Source organism: Vulpes vulpes, chromosome 15 (genome assembly GCF_048418805.1).
Source record: "Vulpes vulpes isolate BD-2025 chromosome 15, VulVul3, whole genome shotgun sequence".
Taxonomy (NCBI): domain Eukaryota; kingdom Metazoa; phylum Chordata; class Mammalia; order Carnivora; family Canidae; genus Vulpes; species Vulpes vulpes.
Window position 1 is genome coordinate 897,299 of NC_132794.1, and position 20,457 is coordinate 917,755.

Consider the following 20,457-nt stretch of genomic DNA (forward strand, 5'->3'; position numbering starts at 1 on the left):
AAACACAAACGAGCACGTTAAAGCTTACTTCTGCATTCTGTAATTTTGTTTAAATTAAAAGCATGAAAACACCTTTAAGGTGGCCGGCCCCATGGCCCCCCGTGTGCCCGCGCCCTCCCAGGGGACTCTCCAGGGCTCTTCACCTGCCAGGGCGCACCCACGTCCACCAGATGCTCTACGAGCGCCCCCGCCCCCTCCCCGGAGCTGGGTGTCTGAGAGGGGCTTCATGACGGCAGCAAAGGAACTAAAACAGCAAGGTCAGAAGAGCCCTCGGAGACACACAGGAGGTCACCTGGCCTGTGCTGCTCATCGCAGTCATGAGTCTGCCCGACAGGAACCGCTCCTGCAGTGCGATACAGGGCAGGACGCTCCCCAGTAGAGTTCCACGTTCCCGGTAATAAAGCTCTTTTTCCGCGGCTACTGCAATAATGAAAACCGTTACGTAATTTGAAGCTAAACTAGTTGGTGGCTGAACGCACACCGGGGCCAGCCTGCCATCTGCGAGCAAACCCCGAGTAAGGCAGGGCCCAACCGAGGCAAACAGTGACCAGACCAAGGCCTCCCGGGGCGCAGCAGCAGGGCAGGAAAGGACGGACGCCCGACGAGGAGCCGCGGGGGTGAGAGACGGGCAGTTGGGCTGGACAGCGTGTCCGGGGCGCGCAGAGCGAGTGACCAGGGCAGACGTGAAGCTGACCACACGCCCGAGGTCCAGCAGAGCCAAGGCGGGACGCCGGGCGGGCGGGGGGCCGTCCCCACGGGGCTGAGCAGGAGCACCCCTGCCCTTCATTCCTCTTCTGCGACAGCCACTCGCAGGGATGCTCCGCAGGGAACGCCTCACCCCTTCTACCCAGCTATCCTCTGAGTGGTCTACGCAGAGAGCACAGGGGAGGGAGGGAGGGAGGGAGGAAGGGCCAGCATGACGAGATAAGGACAGGCTCTTGGACGGCTCCCCCACAGGGCAGCTCCAGCAGCAGGGGCCCGGCAGTGCGGGTCCCGTCCCCTGTCCCTGCGCTTCGGCACCAAAGGAGCCGCGTCAGAGTCCCGGGGCCCAGGGCCTCCCACGGCGCCCGGTCTGTGATCACTGAGCTGAATGAATGTCAAACAAATAAACTATCACCTACTTTGTCACTTCAACCAGAAATAGGGAAATGTGATTTCACTCATTGGCAGGAACTGCCAAACCTCAGCTCCTCAAAATCCACTTCGGTAACAGAAACCCTCCTGCTGTCTGTACCGTGTTGTCGGCTAAGCAGCTGGTTAGGGGAGGGCGGATTTAGACGCCTTTGCAGCTCAGTCCGCCCAAGAGTGACCCCACTGGGAAACTTGGAAATATGTGTCAAACTCGACAAAAAAGCAAGCAAGCACCAAAGCAATTGGACACACACTGGTTTAAAAAAAAAAAATTTAACTAGACAAAAGCCTATAGCAAAAGAAAAGACGATGCTCCGGATGGGACACGGTGCTCAAAAACTAAGACACGGAAGAGCCTAGGTTGATGCTAATGCTTTGAAGGTGTGTGACAGTCTGGTGTAGGATGACGTGGAGATGGATCCACAGGGCTACGTCCAGCTGGGCCACTCCGAAGTTCCTGACCCACAAAAACTAAGGGATAACACATATTTGTTGTTTTAAGCCACTCAGCTGTGGGTTAATGTGTTGTTACACAGCAACAGAAAACAATACAGAGAGAGCATGGACGGGTGACATCTATGGAGAGAGAATTACAAAGCAGCCGGAGAACAAACGCGGGCTTCTGTCGGCAAGGTCAGGAGCTCCGCAGAGTTCCATGGAGAAGTCAAAGAGAACCCAGATCTGATCTGCAAGCAGGAGCCTGGAGGTGCTCTCAGGAGTAATGTCCCCAGTGGGCAGTAGAGTCTGCTCCAGGGGTGCTGACAGAGAAGAGGGACAGTGTGGCTCCGCGGGCAGTCACTGCATCCCTCACAACACGAAAGGCTCACAGCCCCACGGGACGAGCCATCACAGCAAAGCACACGTGGCTGCACACCCCCAGCTTCCCACCGCAGTCACCAGAGACAGGCATTCTCAAAACACAAACCTTACCCACCAACAAAGAAACAATATTGGGAGAAAACTGATGGGATGAAAGAGAGACATCAAATAGTATCAGAAGGGATCCCTGGGTGGCGCAGTGGTTTAGCGCCTGCCTTTGGCCCAGGGCACGATCCTGGAGACCTGGGATCGAATCCCACGTCGGGCTCCCGGCATGGAGCCTGCTTCTCCCTCTGCCTGTGTCTCTGCCTCTCTCTCTCTCTCTCTCTCTGTGTGACTATCATAAATAAATAAAAATTAAAAAAATAGTATCAGAATGGTCATCTGAGAAATCCTAAAGCAAACAATAGGCATTAGTTTATAGGTCCAAGGTAATGGACACCATAGTCCACACTTAGCGGAGAAACAAGCAGACACCTTGAGAGAAAAATACTGTCAAAAACCTAAAATCACCTAAAACGTAGATGAACACAGCTTAAGAGCAAAGTTAGAAAATGAAGCCAGGGAACTTTCCAGAATACAGAGTGAAAGGAAAAAGAGAGACACTGCAAAGATAATAATAAGAGTCCTGAAGTTCAGTTCTAAAAGGAATGAATGCAGAGGACCAATGAACAGTATCTCATTAAATCCAGAAAATCCAGATGGAGCTCTAAAATTTCAACAGGGCAACACAGCGACATAGAATGCGAAGAGACAACGTAGTTCGGAGTGAAAATTCCTTCAGTGGAACTTTTTTAAGGGTCTAGATCAATATTCATAGAAACTTCTGATATATCTGGATTTATGTACCATTTTATGTTGTGTTTCCTGTTTTCCTTTTAAATCTCCTTTTGAGTCCTCTTTTAGATTTCTCCTTCCACTGATTTATACATGTTTTTTTCTTTTTACTTTTTACCCTAGAAATATAATCGTGAGTCCCTAAACTTATCAAAGTCTGACATCCTCACATCCACCCAAGCAACCCAAGGACCTTAAAACCCGCTAGTTCTACTCCCTCCCCTCTGACACCATGTATTTTAGTCCTACCACTCTTTGTTAACCCTGGAAGACATCTGCTTTATGGCTTTAAACATTTAATATGCACATGCATACAACTTTCTCGGTTTTTAATTTCTTCTTAAATCTCAAACCTTTTATATGAGACAACTTTCTTTCCTTCTAAAATAGAACCTTTAGAAATGCCTTTAATGAGGGCCTATAGGTACCAAGTTATCCCAGCTTTTGTTTGTATGCAAATGCGTTTATTTTAACCGTGCTCCTAAAAGATTCAGGATGCTGGATGATTTTTCTCCCACCACACGAAGACGGGACAAGGTCGTCCTGTCTCTGTTGGTACAGTTAAAAGTCGTCTGACGGCCTTACCACCTCTTCTTTCAACAATGTCTTTTTCTCTCTTAAGATCTTTTATCTTTAGTATTCTAGAGCCTGCCATATTTGGACACGGACGGATCTCTCTCCATTTTACCTAATTGGTATCTATAAAGGGTCTCTGAAACTGTACAGTAGTGGCTTTCATCAGTTCTGGAAAACTGCTAGTCATTATCTCTTCCAATACTACTTCAACCCCGTTCCTCTCTCCTTTCTTTCTGGAACACCAATGAATTCTGTTATGTCTTGGCGATCTCTGTTCACGTCTCCTATCTTCTCTTTCATTGTTTATATCTCCTTGTCTTTGTGCAGCATTCTGGACAAGTGCTGTGAATTACAACAAAAGCCATAGAAGGATGGTGAATATGGAAAAGAGGTAACAGGAAGTGTAGGGTAAGAAAGTCTGATACGATGTAAACTGGGGTTTTTGAAGAAGACTAAAATGTGGCAGAAATAATATCTGACAAGATAAACAACATGAAATGCTAAAAAGAGCTCTTCCAGTAGTAGGATTATGGTATCAAACAGTAACTTGGATCTATATAAGGAAATGAGTCTTCAATTGCAGAAATTGAATTCACGGTTTAAAACTCCCCAACAAACTAGGCTCAAATGGCTTTAATGAAAAATTCTAATAAACAATTAAGAAAGAATAGCAATTTCACACAAACACCCCCTGAAAATAAAAAAGGGAGGGAAAACTCCTTCACTCATTTTATGAGGTCAAAACTACCTTAACAGCAAAACCACATAAAGCATTTCAAGGAAAGAAAACTACAGACCAAAATCCCTCATGAATATACATGCAAAAGTCCTGAACAAAATCCCCTTTCTATAATATAGCGTAACTAAGCAGGACTTAACCCAGCAATGTTGGTTCAACATTCAAAATTTAACCAATGTAATTTAACCATTTTTATAGATTAAAAATGAAAAAAAAAACATTATTTCAATAGATGTAGAAATGCATCTGACAAAATTCAAAGGCATTCATGATAAAAATTCTCCGCAAATTCCTTAACCTGACTGAAGACACCTATGAAATATCTATAGCTATCAGCAAAATTCATGGTGAGAAACTGAGTGCTTTCCCCCCAGGATCAGAAATAAGGCGAGGATGTCCATTCTTACCACCTCTAACTAGCATCACACTGGAAATACTAAGTAAATGCAATAAAAGAAGTAAAAAAAAAAAAAAGAAGTTTTTTTTTTTTTAAAGAAAAGAGCTAATAAATTCAGTAATGTTGCAAGATACAAGATCAATATACAAATATCAGTTATATTTATATACATTAGCAAAAACATTCAAAATGAAATTAAGAAAACAATTACATTAACAATAGCATGGGAAATAATAAAATGTTTCAGAGTAAGTTTAACAGAAATGCAAGACATACTGTCAAAACTACAAAGCACTGAAAGAAATGATGGAAGACCTAAATAAATGTAAAGATATCCTGTGTTCTTGGACTGAAAGACTTCATATTTGTAACAATGCAATCATTGCCAAATTTCTATCTGCCTTCTTTTATAGAAATGGGCAAGCTGATCCTAAAATTCATATGGATTTGCAAAAAAAAAAAAAAAATTGCCAACAGTCTTGAAAAAAAAGAACAAAGTTGAAGGACTCACACTTGCCAATTTCAAAACCTACTATAAATCTATAGGACTCAAGACCGTGTGGTACTAGCAAAAAGATATATATAGATGATGGATTAGATTTGAGATTTCAGAAATAAACCCATACATCTATGGTCAAATGACTCTTGACTGGGATGCTAAGACCATGCAACGAGTAAAGAACTGATTTTTTTCAGCACCTGGCCCTGAGACTGGTAGATATCCACATGCAAGTGAATGAATTTGGACCCGGGATTCACACCATATACAAAAACTAACTCAAAATGGATCAGAGGCCTAAATGTAAGAGCTAAAATTATAAAGCTCTTAGAAGAAAACATAGGGGAAAGCTTCGTAACATTGGATTTCACAACAGCTCTTAAAGACAAATAACCAAGGAAAACACAGATAAATCGGAGTTCATAAAAACTGAAAACTTCTGTGTATCAAAGCACAGTGCCAAGAAAGTGAAAAGACAATACAAAGAATGGGAGAAAATTTATATCAATTATATATCTAACGGTCTGGTATCCAGGATACATGAAGATTCCTTCCTATTCAACAATAAAAATAATCCCAATTAAAAAGCAGACAAAAAATTTGAATAGATATATCCCCAAAGAAGATACACAAGTGGCCAATACAAGAACAGGTGTTTCACATCATCAGTCATTAGAGACATGCCAATCAACACTACAATGAGATACCACTTCCCACCCACTAGAATGGCTCTAACCAGAAAAATCAGAAAACAGCAAATGATAGACATTTCAGCACCTAAACATTGCTGGTGGGAATGTAAAATGGTGTAGCCACTTTGGAAAATAGTTTGGCATTTCCTCAAAAAGCTAAACACAGAATCACCATGTGATCCCATAATTTCGCTCCTAGGTATAAACCCAACATAAATTTAAAAACATATTCACACACAAAAAAACTTATATATGAATATTCGTAACAGCCAAGAAGGGGAAACAACCTAAGTGCCTATCACTTGATGAATGGATAAACAAAATGTGGCATATCCACACAATGGAATATTATTTAGCCACAAAAAGAAGTCAAATACTCATGTGGTACGGCATAGGTGGGCCTTTAGAATGTTATGCTAAGTGGAAGAAGAAGCCAGACACACAAAAAGTAACATATGATTCAATTTATATGAAACGTCCAGAATAGGCAAATACACAGGAAAGAAAGCAGATTACTGGTTGCCAGGGAATGGGGCAGAGGGAGAAATAAAAAGACACAGCTAATGGATATGTGGCTTCCTTTAAGGGTGATAAAAGTGTTCTGGAATTAGACAGTGGTGATAGTTGCACAAGTAGTGAACATATTAAAAGCCACTGAATTTTACACTTAAAATGGTGTATGTTATATGAATTTTGTTTCAATTAAAATAAAATAAAATATGCCAATCACCCCCATATTGAGCTATATAGATCCAACACAATTCCAATCAAAATCCCACAAGTCCTTATCATAGAAATTGACAAGCTGATCCTGAAATTTATATAGAAAGACAAAGGAATCAGAATAAGAAAACAATTTTTAAAAAGAAGACCAATGCTGAAGAACCCATCCTACCTGATCTCTAGGCTTCCTCTAAAGCTGCAGTAGCCAAAATACTGCAGTTCTGGCAAAAGGGAAGGCAGAGAGAGCAATGAAACAGAATAGAGTCCAGAAATAGAACCACCATATGTGGCTGACTTATGAGGGAGCAGAGATAATCAATGGGGAAAATAATGGTCTTTAAACAAACAAGGCTGAAAGAATGTACATACCTGGGGGAGAGAAACTGTACCCAAATCCTGCACAGTATTAAAAAAAAAATAGCTCAAAATGTATTGGAAGGGGGATGGATCAGAAGCCAAAATGTAAAACCTAAAACTATACAATTTTTAGGAAATTTTTACAACTTTGGGGAAGGTACAGAATTCTCAGCCAGGACATGAGCACAAACCGTAAAAGAAAACTGGCAAATTTTACTTTATCGATTAAGTATCCCTGCTTTTTTGAAAAACAGGCTTAAGAGAACAAACATTTAAGCCACACTCTGGAAGAAAATATTTGGAAAACAAGTATCTGATAAATAACTGGTATCCAGATTATATAACAAACCCTCAGAAGTCAATGGCACAAAAATTTTAATGGGCAAAATATTTGAGCAGACACTACCAAGAAGACATACAGTTGGCAAATAAACATAAGAAAAATGTTCAACATTACTACTCATCAGGAAATGCAAAAAAAAAAATAAATAAATAAAAAGTACAAGATACCACTGCAAACCCACCAGAAAGGGTAAAATTGTAAACACTGACACCCAGTACTGGCCATTACAACAGCAACAGGTGCTCTTACATGCTGCTTAAAGGATACAAAGCGGCAGGAACTCAGGAAAAATCTTGATAGGATTTACAAAGTTAAACATATACTTCCCCTGGTTTAGGACAACCCACTCATATTTACCTATGAAAAGTGAGGATGGATATCCACATAAAGGCCTGCATGAGAAAGTTTACAGCAAGTTTATTCATAATCTCCAAAACTGTAAATCTCCAAATTTCCATCAATCTGCGAACGGCCAAACACACTGGTACGTTCACTAAATATGACTCAGCAACAATATGGATGCATCTTATGCATTTCACAAACAATATGGATGTTTGTGGAAAAAAAAAAAAAGAAAAACACAAACTGGAAAAGCTACATATTGTGATTCCATTTATAGGACATCCTGAGGAACAAAAACTGTCTTTATAATAAACAACGGTGTTTGGGGCTTAAGGTGAAGGGAGAAGAAGAGGCAGAGGGGAAGGTGGGGGATGCTGAAAATATTCTCTATCATGATTATGCTGATCGTTAATATCTACCTGTTTGTCAAAACTCATAAAACTGTATTTCTAAAAAGTGTGAATCTCTAAAACTGTATCTAAAAAGAATGAATTCCATACTAAGTAAATTATACCTCAAATAAGCAATGTGGATAGGGGCACCTGGGTGGTTCAGTCGGTTAGGCCTCCGCCTTCGGCCCAGGTCGTGATCCCAGGACCCTGGGATCGAGCCCCATGTCAGGCTCCCTGCTCAGTGGGAGTCTGCTTCTCCCTCTCCCTCTGCTGCTCCCCTCTGCTCATTCCCTCTCTCTTTCTCAAATAAATAAAATCTTTAAAACACACACACACACACACACACACACACACACAAAATCTTGATGTGGAAAAAAAAAAAAGAGCCCATTTCTCTAAACACAGAGAAATCTACACCTTGGTGTATAATGGTGAAACTGTAAAACACTGAAGACAGAGACCTTAAAAGTAATCAAAGTTTAAAATATTCCTTAAAATTATAGTTATTTAGATTGAGAGATGGCCTCTTTGCAGATTGGAAACCAAAGACAGCCATACAGCGTCCTTGTCAGACTCCAAAAAAATTACTTTATATCATGACCTTTAAGAAATTTCTTCTTAAAATATTTTTAAGAATAAAGTGAAAGATAATTTTAAAGTTATTTCAAAACATTTTTCATTTGCCTTTGGCTAGATGTGGGGGTTGCTCCGTCATGGAGTCTTCAGCCACTCTGCTCAACTTTAAAGTAGGATACTTTGGTAATTTCCAGGTACGTTTTTACGGTACAACACGAAGATACAAGGTGCCATGCCAAATATAAAACTCATGAAGATCTCCAAGCTATATCAAGAAAAAAAGTGGAAATTTTTAAAACATGCTGCTAAAAATGTGACATAATTTCTAGAGGTCATAGACACAGGCAGATTTTGGTAGATTAGCAAGCCAATGCTAAATAACCACAGAGAAAGAAATGAGTCACTGAAAAATTAATCCGCAAAACAAAACAAAATTTAAAAAGTCCCACTGGCAAAGATGCAATAAGTTAGTCAACACATCAGATTTCCAGAATATGACTGAAACGTTTTCTCAGTTTTTACACATCAACGTTTTACTAAATAAATACTTCAACTATTCCTATGAGATCTCTGTTCATTGCTACAGTTCTGTATACGTGTTTAACAAGGCAAAGATATATCCTTCTTCGTGAGCTTGTAAATAAACACAGCTTCCTCTCGATAAGCGTAAGGCACACACCAATTTTTCCCATTAAAATTGATTTTCACTTTTGAAAGCAATCTTGGGTAAAACAACTTCAGAATGATTTAATATCTCCTGAACATTCAAAATGAAGCCTAAAATAAAAGGAAAATAAAGAAGTTTTCAGTTAAAATTTGTTTTCTACAAACACTCTCACCATGATGCATTTTAGAGGCAGCAATATCTCAGGTACATGAAGACATGAAGAGCGAAGCAGTAGGATGTGAATAAATCTGAAAGGGCAATGACAGTATGAAATAGTAAGTAAGGCTGCATGGCATTAAAAATACATTTGAGTCAGGAGAGGATAATCAAAGACAAGGTATCCTAAGAGTCTTGTATTGTTTAGAAAGTGGCTAAACATACTAACTTTAGTCACAGATCATCAAGAATACATATAAGACAAATACGAAAATAAGAGAAACTAAAATTACGTAGTGAAGAAGAAAATTTAATGAAGACAAAAATTTTCAAATGTGGGAAAGAACTAAATAGATGTGAGAAAGTTGAGCCACGCAAAAAGCCCAAAATAAGACTATAGTTAGAAGTCCAAATACGTATGTAATTAAAGCAAAAGAGAGTAAACAAAATGTTCCTGTCTTTAAAAGACAAAGATTGTCAGAGAGGAAAAACAAAATTCATCAAATGCCATTTTGAAAGACGCATCTAAAACATACAGATACAGTGAGCCTGGAAGAAATATACATTGGGCAAACACATCAGACTTAAAATTTATTTTAAGGCAAAAAAAAAAAGCATAATCAGAACTCTCCATAGACCACTCTGCATCAAGATAAGAGGGTTCAGTGTATTAAATTAGTACAGTACTACTCCAGACATGCACACACCCAAAGATGGTCTCAACATTTTATACGAAGCAGAAATGAACAGAAATACGTGAAAATAAATAAATCCACAATTGCAGTGGCAGATTTAAACATAGCTATCACAGTGGTTGATAAATCAGTTAAAAATATCTATAAGCACAGAAAAGATTTCAACAAGATCACTCAGCTTCCGCTAATGGACATCCATAAAGCTTGTACTCCAAGCCAGCATGTGTTCTGCTTCGAAATAGAACATGCATGTGGCTGGACCACATGTGAGCCGCCCTCCGCACACACCGAAGCCATGAACATACAGACCACCTTGCTGACAAGGCGGTGAGCCAAGAAATTAAAATATTTTAAAATACTGTACATTATACAGATGCATATATTTTTTTAAGATTTTATTTATTTATTCATGAGAGACACAGAGAGAGAGAGAGAGAGGCAGAGACACAGGCAGAGGGAGAAGCAGGCTCCATGCAGGGAGCCCGACGTGGGACATCTCGATCCCAGGACCCCAGGATCACTCCCTGGGCCATGGCAGGCACCAAGCCGCTGAGCCACCAGGCATCCCTAGATGTATATTTTTAGCATAATATATATATACATTTAAACTCCATGTGTTTGGAATTAAGAAACGCTTCTAAATAACTTGTAAGTCAAAAAAAGAAATCAGAGATGCCCGAGTGGCTCAGTCCTTTAGGCATCCAGCTCTTGATTTTGGCTCAGGTCATGATCTCAGGGTCCTGGGATTCACCCCCATGTCACACTCGGTGCTCAGCAGGGAGTCTGCTTGAGGATTCTCTCTCTCCTCTCCCTCTGCCCTTCCCCCACCCCCTCTCTCTCTCAAATAAATAAATCCTTTTTAAAAAACATAGTGGAGGGATCCCTGGGTGGTGCAGCGGTTTGGTGCCTGCCTTTGGCCCAGGGCGCAATCCTGGAGACCCGGGATCGAATCCCACGTCGGGCTCCCGGTGCATGGAGCCTGCTTCTCCCTCTGCCTGTGTCTCTGCCTCTCTCTCTCTCTGTGTGTGTGTGACGATCATAAATAAATAAAAATTTAAAAAAATAAAAAATAAAAAACATAGTGGAAACAGATAACATTTATATGGATAATAAAAAGTACTATATATCTAAGTTTGTTCACTGCAATAAGCCATACTTAAAAGGAAAAATTTTTTAACTTTTATTTATTTTAAGTGATCTCTCTGCCCAACACAGGGCTCAAACTCATGATCTCTATCACGACCCTAGATCAAGAGCTGGATGCTCTACTGACTGAGCCAGCCAGGCACTCCTAAAACAAAATTTTTAATTTCAAATGCTTATTTATATGAAAAGAAATCTCAGTATCAGTGAGCAAACATCCAATATAATTTAGGAAAAAACCCATCAAAATGAATCCCAAAAATCAAAAGAAAAGAAATAAGAACAGAAATTAGTGAAATAGAAAACTAAATATCCTGTTAAAAAATCAACATATTGAAATCTTATCTAAAAAATTAAATTAATAAAAAACTAAACTATACAAGTACTAGGATAAAATATGAGTGATTCTCTTGTTCATCTGAGTGTAGGAAAAGATTTCTAAATATGACTAAAAAAATCCAGATGCAATAAAACAAAAGGCAAATGTGATTTTATAAAAATAAATCTTTGACATGACAAAAATACCTTGAATAAATGCTTATTTTTTTAAAGATATTTATTTATTTATTTATTTATTTATTTATTTATTTATTTATTTGACAAAGAGCAACTATGAGCAGGGGGGCGGGCGGAGGGACAGCAGACTCCCTGTGGAGCAGGGAGCCCGGGACTTGATCCCAGGACCCTGAGATCATGACCTGAGCCGAAGGCAGATGCTTCATGGACAGAGCCACCCAGGCGCCTCTTGAGAAAATGCTTATGACAAATAACGAACGAAAGAAAATATTTGCAGCATGTATCACAGAAAAATGAAAGAATATCCGTAACATATAAAAAATGTTTTTAAATTGAGAGGCAAAAAGACCCCCCCAAAATCCTGAAGAAAAACAAGCAGAGGGCAGCCCCGGTGGCGCAGCGGTTTAGCGCCGCCTGCAGCCCGGGGCATGATCCTGGAGACCCGGGATTGAGTCCTGCGTCCAGCTCCCTGCATGGAGCCTGCTTCTCCCTCTGCCTGGGTCTCTGCCTCTCTCTCTCTCTCTGCATCTCTATGAATAAATAAATAAAATATTAAAAAAAAGAAAAGAAAAACAAGCAGAAAACACGGAAAGTGAGAGGAAAACGTCTTCAAACCTATGAAAAGATGTTTCACATCCGTCAAAGGAAGAGAAATGCAAAAAAAACCACACTGAACTACTGTGGCTCTCCGACCACCCTGGCAGAGACTCACTCACTTAACATGAGGAGCCACCGGGTGACACATGGAGGTGTGGAATCACTATATTCACACCTGAAACTAATAAAACACTGTATATTAGGAAAGAAGGAAGGGAGGAAGGAGGGTGGGGAAGGAAGGAGGGAAGGGAATAGGGAGGGAGGAAGGGAAGGAAGGGCGGAGAAAGGAAGGGAGGAGGGAAGAAGGGAGGGAGGGAGAGAAAGGATGGAAGGGAGGGAGGAGGGAGGAGGGAGGGGGAGACAGAGGGAGGGAGGAAGGAAGGGGGGAGAAAGGAAGGGAGGAGGGAGGAAGGGAGGGAGGGAGAGAGAAAGGATGGAAGGGAGGGAGGAGGGGGGAGAGAGAGGGAGGGAGGGAGGAAGGAAGGGGGAGAAAGGAAGGGAGGAGGGAGGAAGGGAGGGAGGGAGAGAGAGAGAGAGAGAGAAAGGATGGAAGGGAGGGAGGAGGGGGAGAGAGAGGGAGGGAGGGAGGAAGGAAGGGGGAGAAAGGAAGGGAGGAGGGAGGAAGGGAGGGAGGGAGAGAGAAAGGATGGAAGGGAGGGAGGAGGGGGAGAGAGAGGGAGGGAGGAAGGAAGGGGGGAGAAAGGAAGGGAGGAGGGAGGAAGGGAGGGAGGGAGAAACAGGGAAGGGAAGAGGGGGGTGGAGGGGGTGGGCTGTGGTGAGAAGGCACAGGCGTGTGCTGGTGGCCAGAAAGGAAGCCGGCAGGAGCCCCCGGGTGGGGAAATCTGGGGACACGGAGCAACACTATACACAAGGATCGCGCGTGCCCAAGTTGACACAGAGGGTACAACACCGAGCACTAGCACGCAGGGTCCCTGAGCCAGCGGCAGTGTGCAAGTGCAGGACGGCGCCAACTACTTCGGGGTCCCGGCGTCACGGGGGGGGGGGGGTGCTGAAGGAACCGGGGAGTCCAGAGGAGGCAGCAGCACTGCACAGCAGAGCCAGACCAACACCAAGAATGCGGAGGCTCCCCGTGACTCGACAGAGTGATTTCCAGGAAATAGGTTGAATGAAAACCAGAGTGTGCAGAAGCGTATATGCAGACGGCTGCACGACACAGTGAACGCGATCCGTGCCACCGGACGACACGCTCACAAATGGTGAGGACAGCATGTGCTGCGCACTGTTGAACATAATAAAAAAAAAATGTCAGCGTCTGTAGCGACATATATTATGACACAGATATGCATAGGAAGCAAAGGAGAAACGCAGACAACATACACGTATCTGCCTTGGTCTTTTGCAAGAAGGAAGACAGGAAGGGCAGCGGCAAGGCAGAGAGGGAGACACTTTGTTTCCCCGCAAGCTCGAGCTGGTGAAGGGCTCACAACAGGCCCGAGGAGAAAAACGAGTGGAAATATCAGAAAGGGAGACAGCACATGAGAGACCCCTGACTCTGGGAAAGGAGCTAGGGGTGGTGGAAGGGGAGGAGGGTGGGGGGTGGGGGTGACCGGGTGGCGGGCACTGAGGGGGGCACTTGGGATGAGCACTGGGTGTTATGCTATATGTTGGCAAATTGAACACCAATAAAAAATAAATTTATATATATATAAAAAAAAACAGGCCCGAGGGGAGGGAGGGACGCCCGGCAGCACCCACACGAGGACGTTGTACGCGGAGCGGGGAGAGCTGTGCAGCCCAGGCTCCCAGGAGCAGGTGACACACGGCTTGGGAGCTGGCATCTCCGAGGGCCGGGGGCGCTGGAGGGGACAGATGGGCCGAAATGTCGCAATTACAGGGAATGTCCCGTTTATGGTACATGTGCACATGTGTACAAGGCTTCTACATGTGCGTGCATGTGTGTGCACATGCATATTTACGTGCGTGTACACATGTGAGCACACATTTCCCACCCCTGTCTGCTGACAGGTTAGAAGCAAAGATCCCCCAACAGGGACACACATGCCCAGCACCGAGATTTCAGCCCAATAACATTTCCACATGACAAGGAACCAGAGCCCCTTAAAGAAATGCTGATCCCAGGGCTGGGCAGGTTAGGTACAAAGGTGAGCCCAAAACAGGGCATAAATAATGCTGGAAATTAAAAAAAAAAAAATTGAATTTAAAAAAATAAGGGAGAGGGAAGAAAAGGCAGGGAGGGAGGAAAGAGGGGTATCCTGAGCTGAATATTCGTGCTCCCCCAAATTCCTATCAGTCAAGGTGGGGCTTTGGGACGTGCTCAGGTGCTGACAGTGGTGCCCTCGGGATGAGGCTCACGCTCACACAACCCCAGAGAGCCCCCCTGCCCCTCCAGCCTGTGCTGGAAGAAGGAGCCGTCGGCGGCCCCAAAGCCGGGCCTCATCGGGGCCCTGCAGCGCTGCATTCTGACCTCGGACCTCCAGCCCCAGGGACGGGACGGGACGGGACGGGACGGGGGAGAGACATTTCTGTTGCGGATAAGCCACCAGTCAATGGTTCTTGCAACTGCCCAAGGGGACCAGGGTGGGGCTGAGCCGGGCAGGGGAGCGACGGGCGCCCCATGGGGACCGCGGAGGGCGGTGAAGAACTATAAAGTAGAACAATGACAAAATAAACAACACAGCTCCGTAAAACCACACTGAGAGTAAAGAGGTAAGCAAGGGGCAAGGGACAAGGGCGGGGGCGGGCGGCGAGGACTGGCCGGGGCAGAGACCGTGGGTGGGCGCAGAGCAAATCCAGGAGAAATCTTCTAGAAGGGCGGTGTGCGCCTGGTCTGAGTATAAAATGCCTCCCGCCGATTGCTGACTGGTGGCAAGGGGGAAAGAAGTAAGGCTCCCGGGACCGAGAGGACAGCGTCACGTCCCCACAGGGGAGCCGGACGCCCCGTGTCTGCAGACCTTGTCTCCACCAGCTCCCTCCACCTCCGAGTCGGGCCTGTTGGGAGACAACACTCTCCCAGAGCCGCATCTTCGAGTCCACGTTCAGCAGCCGCCACCCTGCTCCCTTTGCTCCGTCGCTCCTGCTGTCCGACACCCAGAACTTCCCAAACCTCACAGACACTTGGGGACACTTGGGGACCCATCGTACTGGACTCCCTCCCTTCTCCGCCTGGAAGAAAGAAGCTGCCCCTGCTGACAAGGCAGGTGCCCCCAGCCCACGCCCGCACACACGCGCTCCAACGTGCGCCCAGGTCCCGAAAGGTGAGAGAACCCACCTGCTCACAACTGAATAGCAATGAAGTGAAGGGATTAGGAAAAGGTTCTGGAACAGGAGCTCGCGACTTGGCCCTGTGCTCTGGAGCCCGCTTCAGTCTCCCTGCTCATAAAATAAGGTGATTAGACCCTGAGTACTGCGGGGATGGGGTGAGGAACTCCCCACTTCCCCCGGGACAAGGCAGTTATTATGGAAACCATCACAGGAAGACACCAATGCCCCCCTGCACTCTTGTAGGAACGCAACCAGCCTGCGCCTCCCCTTCCTGCCCCCCCCACCCCTGCTCTGAGCCAGGCAGGAACAGGTAAGCAGAAGCAGCGCAGACAGGGTCAGTGACCCAGCCAAGGTCATCGGGTGATCTGGGGGGGGCTGGAAGGAGAATGCAGTCCCCAGATCCCCAGGTGGGCTGACTCCACCAGGCCAGGTGGGCTCCTACCGGAAAGTTCTCCTCCCATGACTTCCGCCCCTGTCCTGCCATACTGATATGAGGGGTGATGAGGACAGTGCACGGCTGTGCTCTGGTGGCAGCTGTGCCCCAGCTGCCGCCAGCCCCGCGAGGTCTGGCCTGTGGCCCAGGCTCTGCAAAGACGGTGCATGTGGAGGCCGTGCTGGTGAGACCAGGCCCCTCAGCAGCCTGCCGTGAAGCACCCTGACTCAGTTCCCGGGTGAACCACGCTGTGGGGTTACGGTGTGCGTGAAACGGGGCGAGAGAGCACTTAGAAAAGGCAGAGGCCCACGCTGGGAGCTCAGCGTCATGGGCAGGGATCGCTGGTTACCCTTCACATCCGAAAACGGGGTGGCCTCCCCGTGATGCAAGCGGGAAGCATGCATGAAATCCAATGGTGCAACTGTGAGTGCCACGGAGTTGCAGAGAAAGAAAAAATGAGGCTTGAAACCAGCAGAATGAGCGTGTTCGACCAGAGAAGTAGAAGCAGGCTGGGCCCCGTGACAGAGCCCGACACTCCCCCGGGTGGGAAACATCAGGCCGCCCTTAGCCAGAGGGGAAGGTGAGGCACAGCCCACCTGGGTGCACCTAACCCATCCTGGCTAAAGGACAGGGAAGGTCTCATGTCTGTACTGAACGGAGGGCACGTTTATAAAGGGAGCGTCCGGAAAGGCTGGCTCCCAGTGTCTAAATGTATACCTAGAGGTGACTCGTCCTCCGCCCCCACATGCCGTCCCCGGTCACCACGGACCAGCGACAGCAGCACTCCAGATCCATCACTGTCTCTGCACGCGGGGCCGCCAGACAGCCTGGCAGCGTGGCAAAGGGGGAGGAATGAATGAGTCATCTTGTGAAAAACGATCGGCCCCTTCCTGCCGGCTGCAGTGCATCTGAACCTCGGGCAGGACAGCACTCTCCAACGTCCCCACGGGAGGAAAGAGGCAGAGAATAAAACCCACTGGACCGAATCAGAGAGGAAAGCCAAGCGGAGGGCACAGCAGGGAACCAGGCGCCTGGAGGCCTTTGCGGGCCTAGTGGGGCAGCTCAAGCATCATTGTGGCACAGACCCCCCTCGGCAAGGTGTCCCATGCCCACCTTAAATAGACCGCAGGACGGGAAGGCTCGCTGGAGGCCCCCGCAGCCACTGGCACTAGGCCACCGCTCATCTTTCTCCGAAAGGATGTGATGTAGCTTCCCCAAGGAGCACCCGCTCCACGGTGCTGTCCCTGCCCTCCCTGCCCCCGCCCTGCATGCACTGGGTCCTGGGCGTGGGCAGTGGGCCCCTGGGCAGTGCCCTCTCCACGCGCGTATGGGAAGCACCCCCAGGTCTAGCTCCCTCCTAGAACTAATAGCATGTGGGCTACACAGACACCTTTTAAACAAGCAGCCCCCTCTGCTAGGACCCCCCCCCAGCTCTGCTACGGGTGACCCCCGGATCTCAGTTCTCATCCTTGCCGGTGGCTGACAGCTGGCTGCTCCCTCAAATCTGTCCCCCTCCTGTGTGACCACACTCGTGACTGAGCACAGGACTACCCGGGAGGGGACAGCGCGGCCCAGCCTCTGCTGCAGCAGGGGCCACCGCGCCAGGGCCCTGCATAAACACTACCCGTGTACGAGGTCCTGCGTACCCGGATCAGGTCGGCCTCATCCTGAAAGTGCGGTCATCGCCCTTCCTTCCCTCGAGAACACGCCCGACACACGTGCATTCGTTCCAGCTGGAGGTCCTGACAGCAGAGGCAGGCACACCGCGCGGAGAACGGCAGGCCTCCTGGAGCCCGGGGTGGGATGGCCTCGGCGGGGCCGGCCCACCCACCAGGGACCACTCCACAGACAGACCGGACGTCGCCAGCTTCATCTGCCCTTGCTCCAGCCCCGAGGACACTGCTGCTTGGGGCACGGGCACAGCAGCCCGCAGCCTCCCCTCCGCCTCCCCTCAGCTCTGAGCGAGGACCCCAAAGCCCCCGGGCATGTGTCACTATGGTCCAACATGGATATTAACCTGCCCCAAACCCCAGGCCTCTTGTCATTGCATGCGGTCGCCGTCTCCCTGGCCGCTCAGTAGCGCTCTCCCAGCTTCTGTGGGCTCCCACCGCCACACCCCTGTGACTTGCCACGTGTCCCCCCGTGTGAGGCCCCGGCCAAGCTCTGGTCACTGCTCCCATGTGGCAACCCTGCACCCACCGGCTCCCGTCCCCTGTGCCCACCCTCACTGACTCAGAGAGGCTGACTCTCTAAGTGTGAAGCTTTAAAAGTAGCAAGTTGGGACGCCCGGGTGGCTCAGGGGTTGAGCACCTGCCTTCGGCCCAGGGCGTGATCCTGGAGACCCGGGATCGAGTCCCGCGTCGGGCTCCCTGCATGGAGCCTGCTTCTCCCTCTGCCTGGGTCTCTGCCTCTGTGTGTGTGTGTGTGTGTGTGTGTGTGTGTGTGTGTGTGTGTGTGTCTCATGAATAAATAGAATCTTTAAAAAATAAAAAAATGAAAAAAAAAAAAGTAGCAAGTTAACAACCGAAGAACAGTGGGAGGAATCACCCAGAAAACGTTAGAACGACGCACGTAAATGACAAGCATCTGAATGACTACGGGTCATATGGAAACCAGTGGGGTGGAGTTCAAAGTCTCTTGGAAGAAACCTGAGCCCCGAGATGCATTCATCAGAAAACAAGGTAAAGGTACGAAAGCAGCATTCGAAAAACAAGAAAGATGAAACATCATTAAAGTGAGAAATTAAATTGCAAACAAAATTACAAATGATCAGCATGACTCAAAGATATTAAAAAATTAAAAACAGCTAAGTAAGAAACGAAAGCCGGCTTGACAGATCTGACTGAAGAGCTGAAAAAAAAGTGTCAGAAATGAAGAAAAGGCAACAGCAGATACAAAGAAGGCCACGATGACAGGGCCTTGGCACAGGTGCATGCACGCCTGGGCCTGGGCGCACCCACGGAGGCCGCTTCCTAAGGAAGAACCTGTGCATACACACAAGAGAAACGGTCTCGGCTCCAAAACACGCTCTGGGCTTGGAGGCTTTGATAGAGTCGTCTATCAAATACCAGACCTACGATGTCTACTTCTCTAAATAGAAAATAAAAAATTATTTAAATAGAGGACAGAAAAATAGGGGAAGTTTCCCATGTCATACGGAGGCACAATATCATTTACATGAGACCCCTAAAAATCAGAAATTAGAAGAAAAAAGGAAATTTCTAGAGCAGTGTCACCCTAGTGTGAGCCCAACTATTAACCCTTTACGGTAACTCTGGCCCACACTAACCCCAACCCCGGGGTCAACCCTAACTCCACACCTAATCCTACTAGTGACCCTTATTCTAGCCCAAATAAAATTCTGCAAGGGTATTATAACTGGAAGAGTATGAACAGGTATCGGCGTGACCTACCAAGAATCAACACTTGGAATTTCATCAGCGGAATTCTCTACGGTAAGAAATGAAAGGGGAGGGGATCCCTGGGTGGCGCAGCGGTTTGGTGCCTGCCTTTGGCCCAGGGCGCGATCCTGGAGACCCGGGATCGAGTCCCACGTCGGGCTCCCGGTGCATGGAGCCTGCTTCTCCCTCTGCCTGTGTCTCTGCCTCTCTCTCTGTGACTATCATAAATAAAAAAAAAAAAAAAAATTAAAAAAAAGAACCTGTCTCTCTCTCTCATAAATAAATAAAATCTTTAAAAAAAAGAAAAAAAAAAGAAATGAAAGGGGAAAACCACGGGACTATCTTAACAGCAGCAGCGAACAGGTTTACTAACATGCAAACTTTCACTTTTGATTGTGAAAAACAACTTGACAGAAGAGCACCCGGAGGGAACCTGTGGAACGTGCTGGAGGACACGGGCCAGGCAGCCGCGGCAAGCACACTTCCCGGTGGAAGCATTCGGGTCAAGCCGGGGGGAAGGCAAAAAGTTCGGCGGAGAAACCTATTACAGCTAAAAAGCACGTTAACAGACGCCGCGCCCAAACACGTGCAGGCTGCGGTTTCCTGCACACTATTCAACATGAGAGAAGGGTAAGGAGAAAAACCCCAATTACAATAACCAGATCACGCGGATAAGTTGGAAAAGGGTTCAGAAGAGAAAACCTACAGCGAGAAAGCTACAGACGAGCAACTGAAGGCTCAGAAGAAATGGCAAAATAGACTATCTTCCCTGTAGACAGTGAACAGTGATAAAAAAAGGCAACTGTTTTCAATTCAAAATTTTTTTAAGATTTTATTTATTTATTCATGAGAGACACAGAGAGAGAGGCAGAGAGAGAAGCAGGCTCCATGCACCAGGAGCCCGACGTGGGATTTGATCCCGGGTCTCCAGGATCACGCCCTGGGCCAAAGACAGGCGCTAAACCGCTGCACCACCCAGGGATCCCATGATTAATTTTTTTAACTTGAAAGTCATTCTAAAGTCCATCTAGAAAGTGAACAGCCAGGAACAGTCCAAATTTTTAAGTGATGGGGTTATCAGATAAATACACCATAAAACTAGAATAACTGAAACCGCTGTACCAGCACCAGAACGGATCAGTTAGAGACTGCAAAGGAAGACACTCACATACGCAGTATTTTC

At 46.4% G+C, this 20,457-nt stretch overlaps 1 protein-coding gene across 17 annotated transcripts in view; it reads right to left on the reverse strand.

Annotated features, from left to right (window-relative positions):
* PCBP3 (poly(rC) binding protein 3) overlaps positions 1 to 20,457 on the reverse strand; it is a 245,679-nt gene that overhangs the window by 139,630 nt on the left and 85,592 nt on the right. The window contains exon 1 of one of the 17 annotated variants that reach the window (XM_072738926.1): positions 6,586 to 6,616. The exons of 15 other annotated variants lie outside the window; for them this stretch is intronic. The gene's annotated coding sequence lies outside the window, so the exon portion shown is untranslated. Of the gene's footprint in view, positions 1 to 6,585; positions 6,617 to 20,457 lie in introns of those variants that run through there. One more of the 17 variants, XM_072738939.1, reaches the window with a different exon arrangement.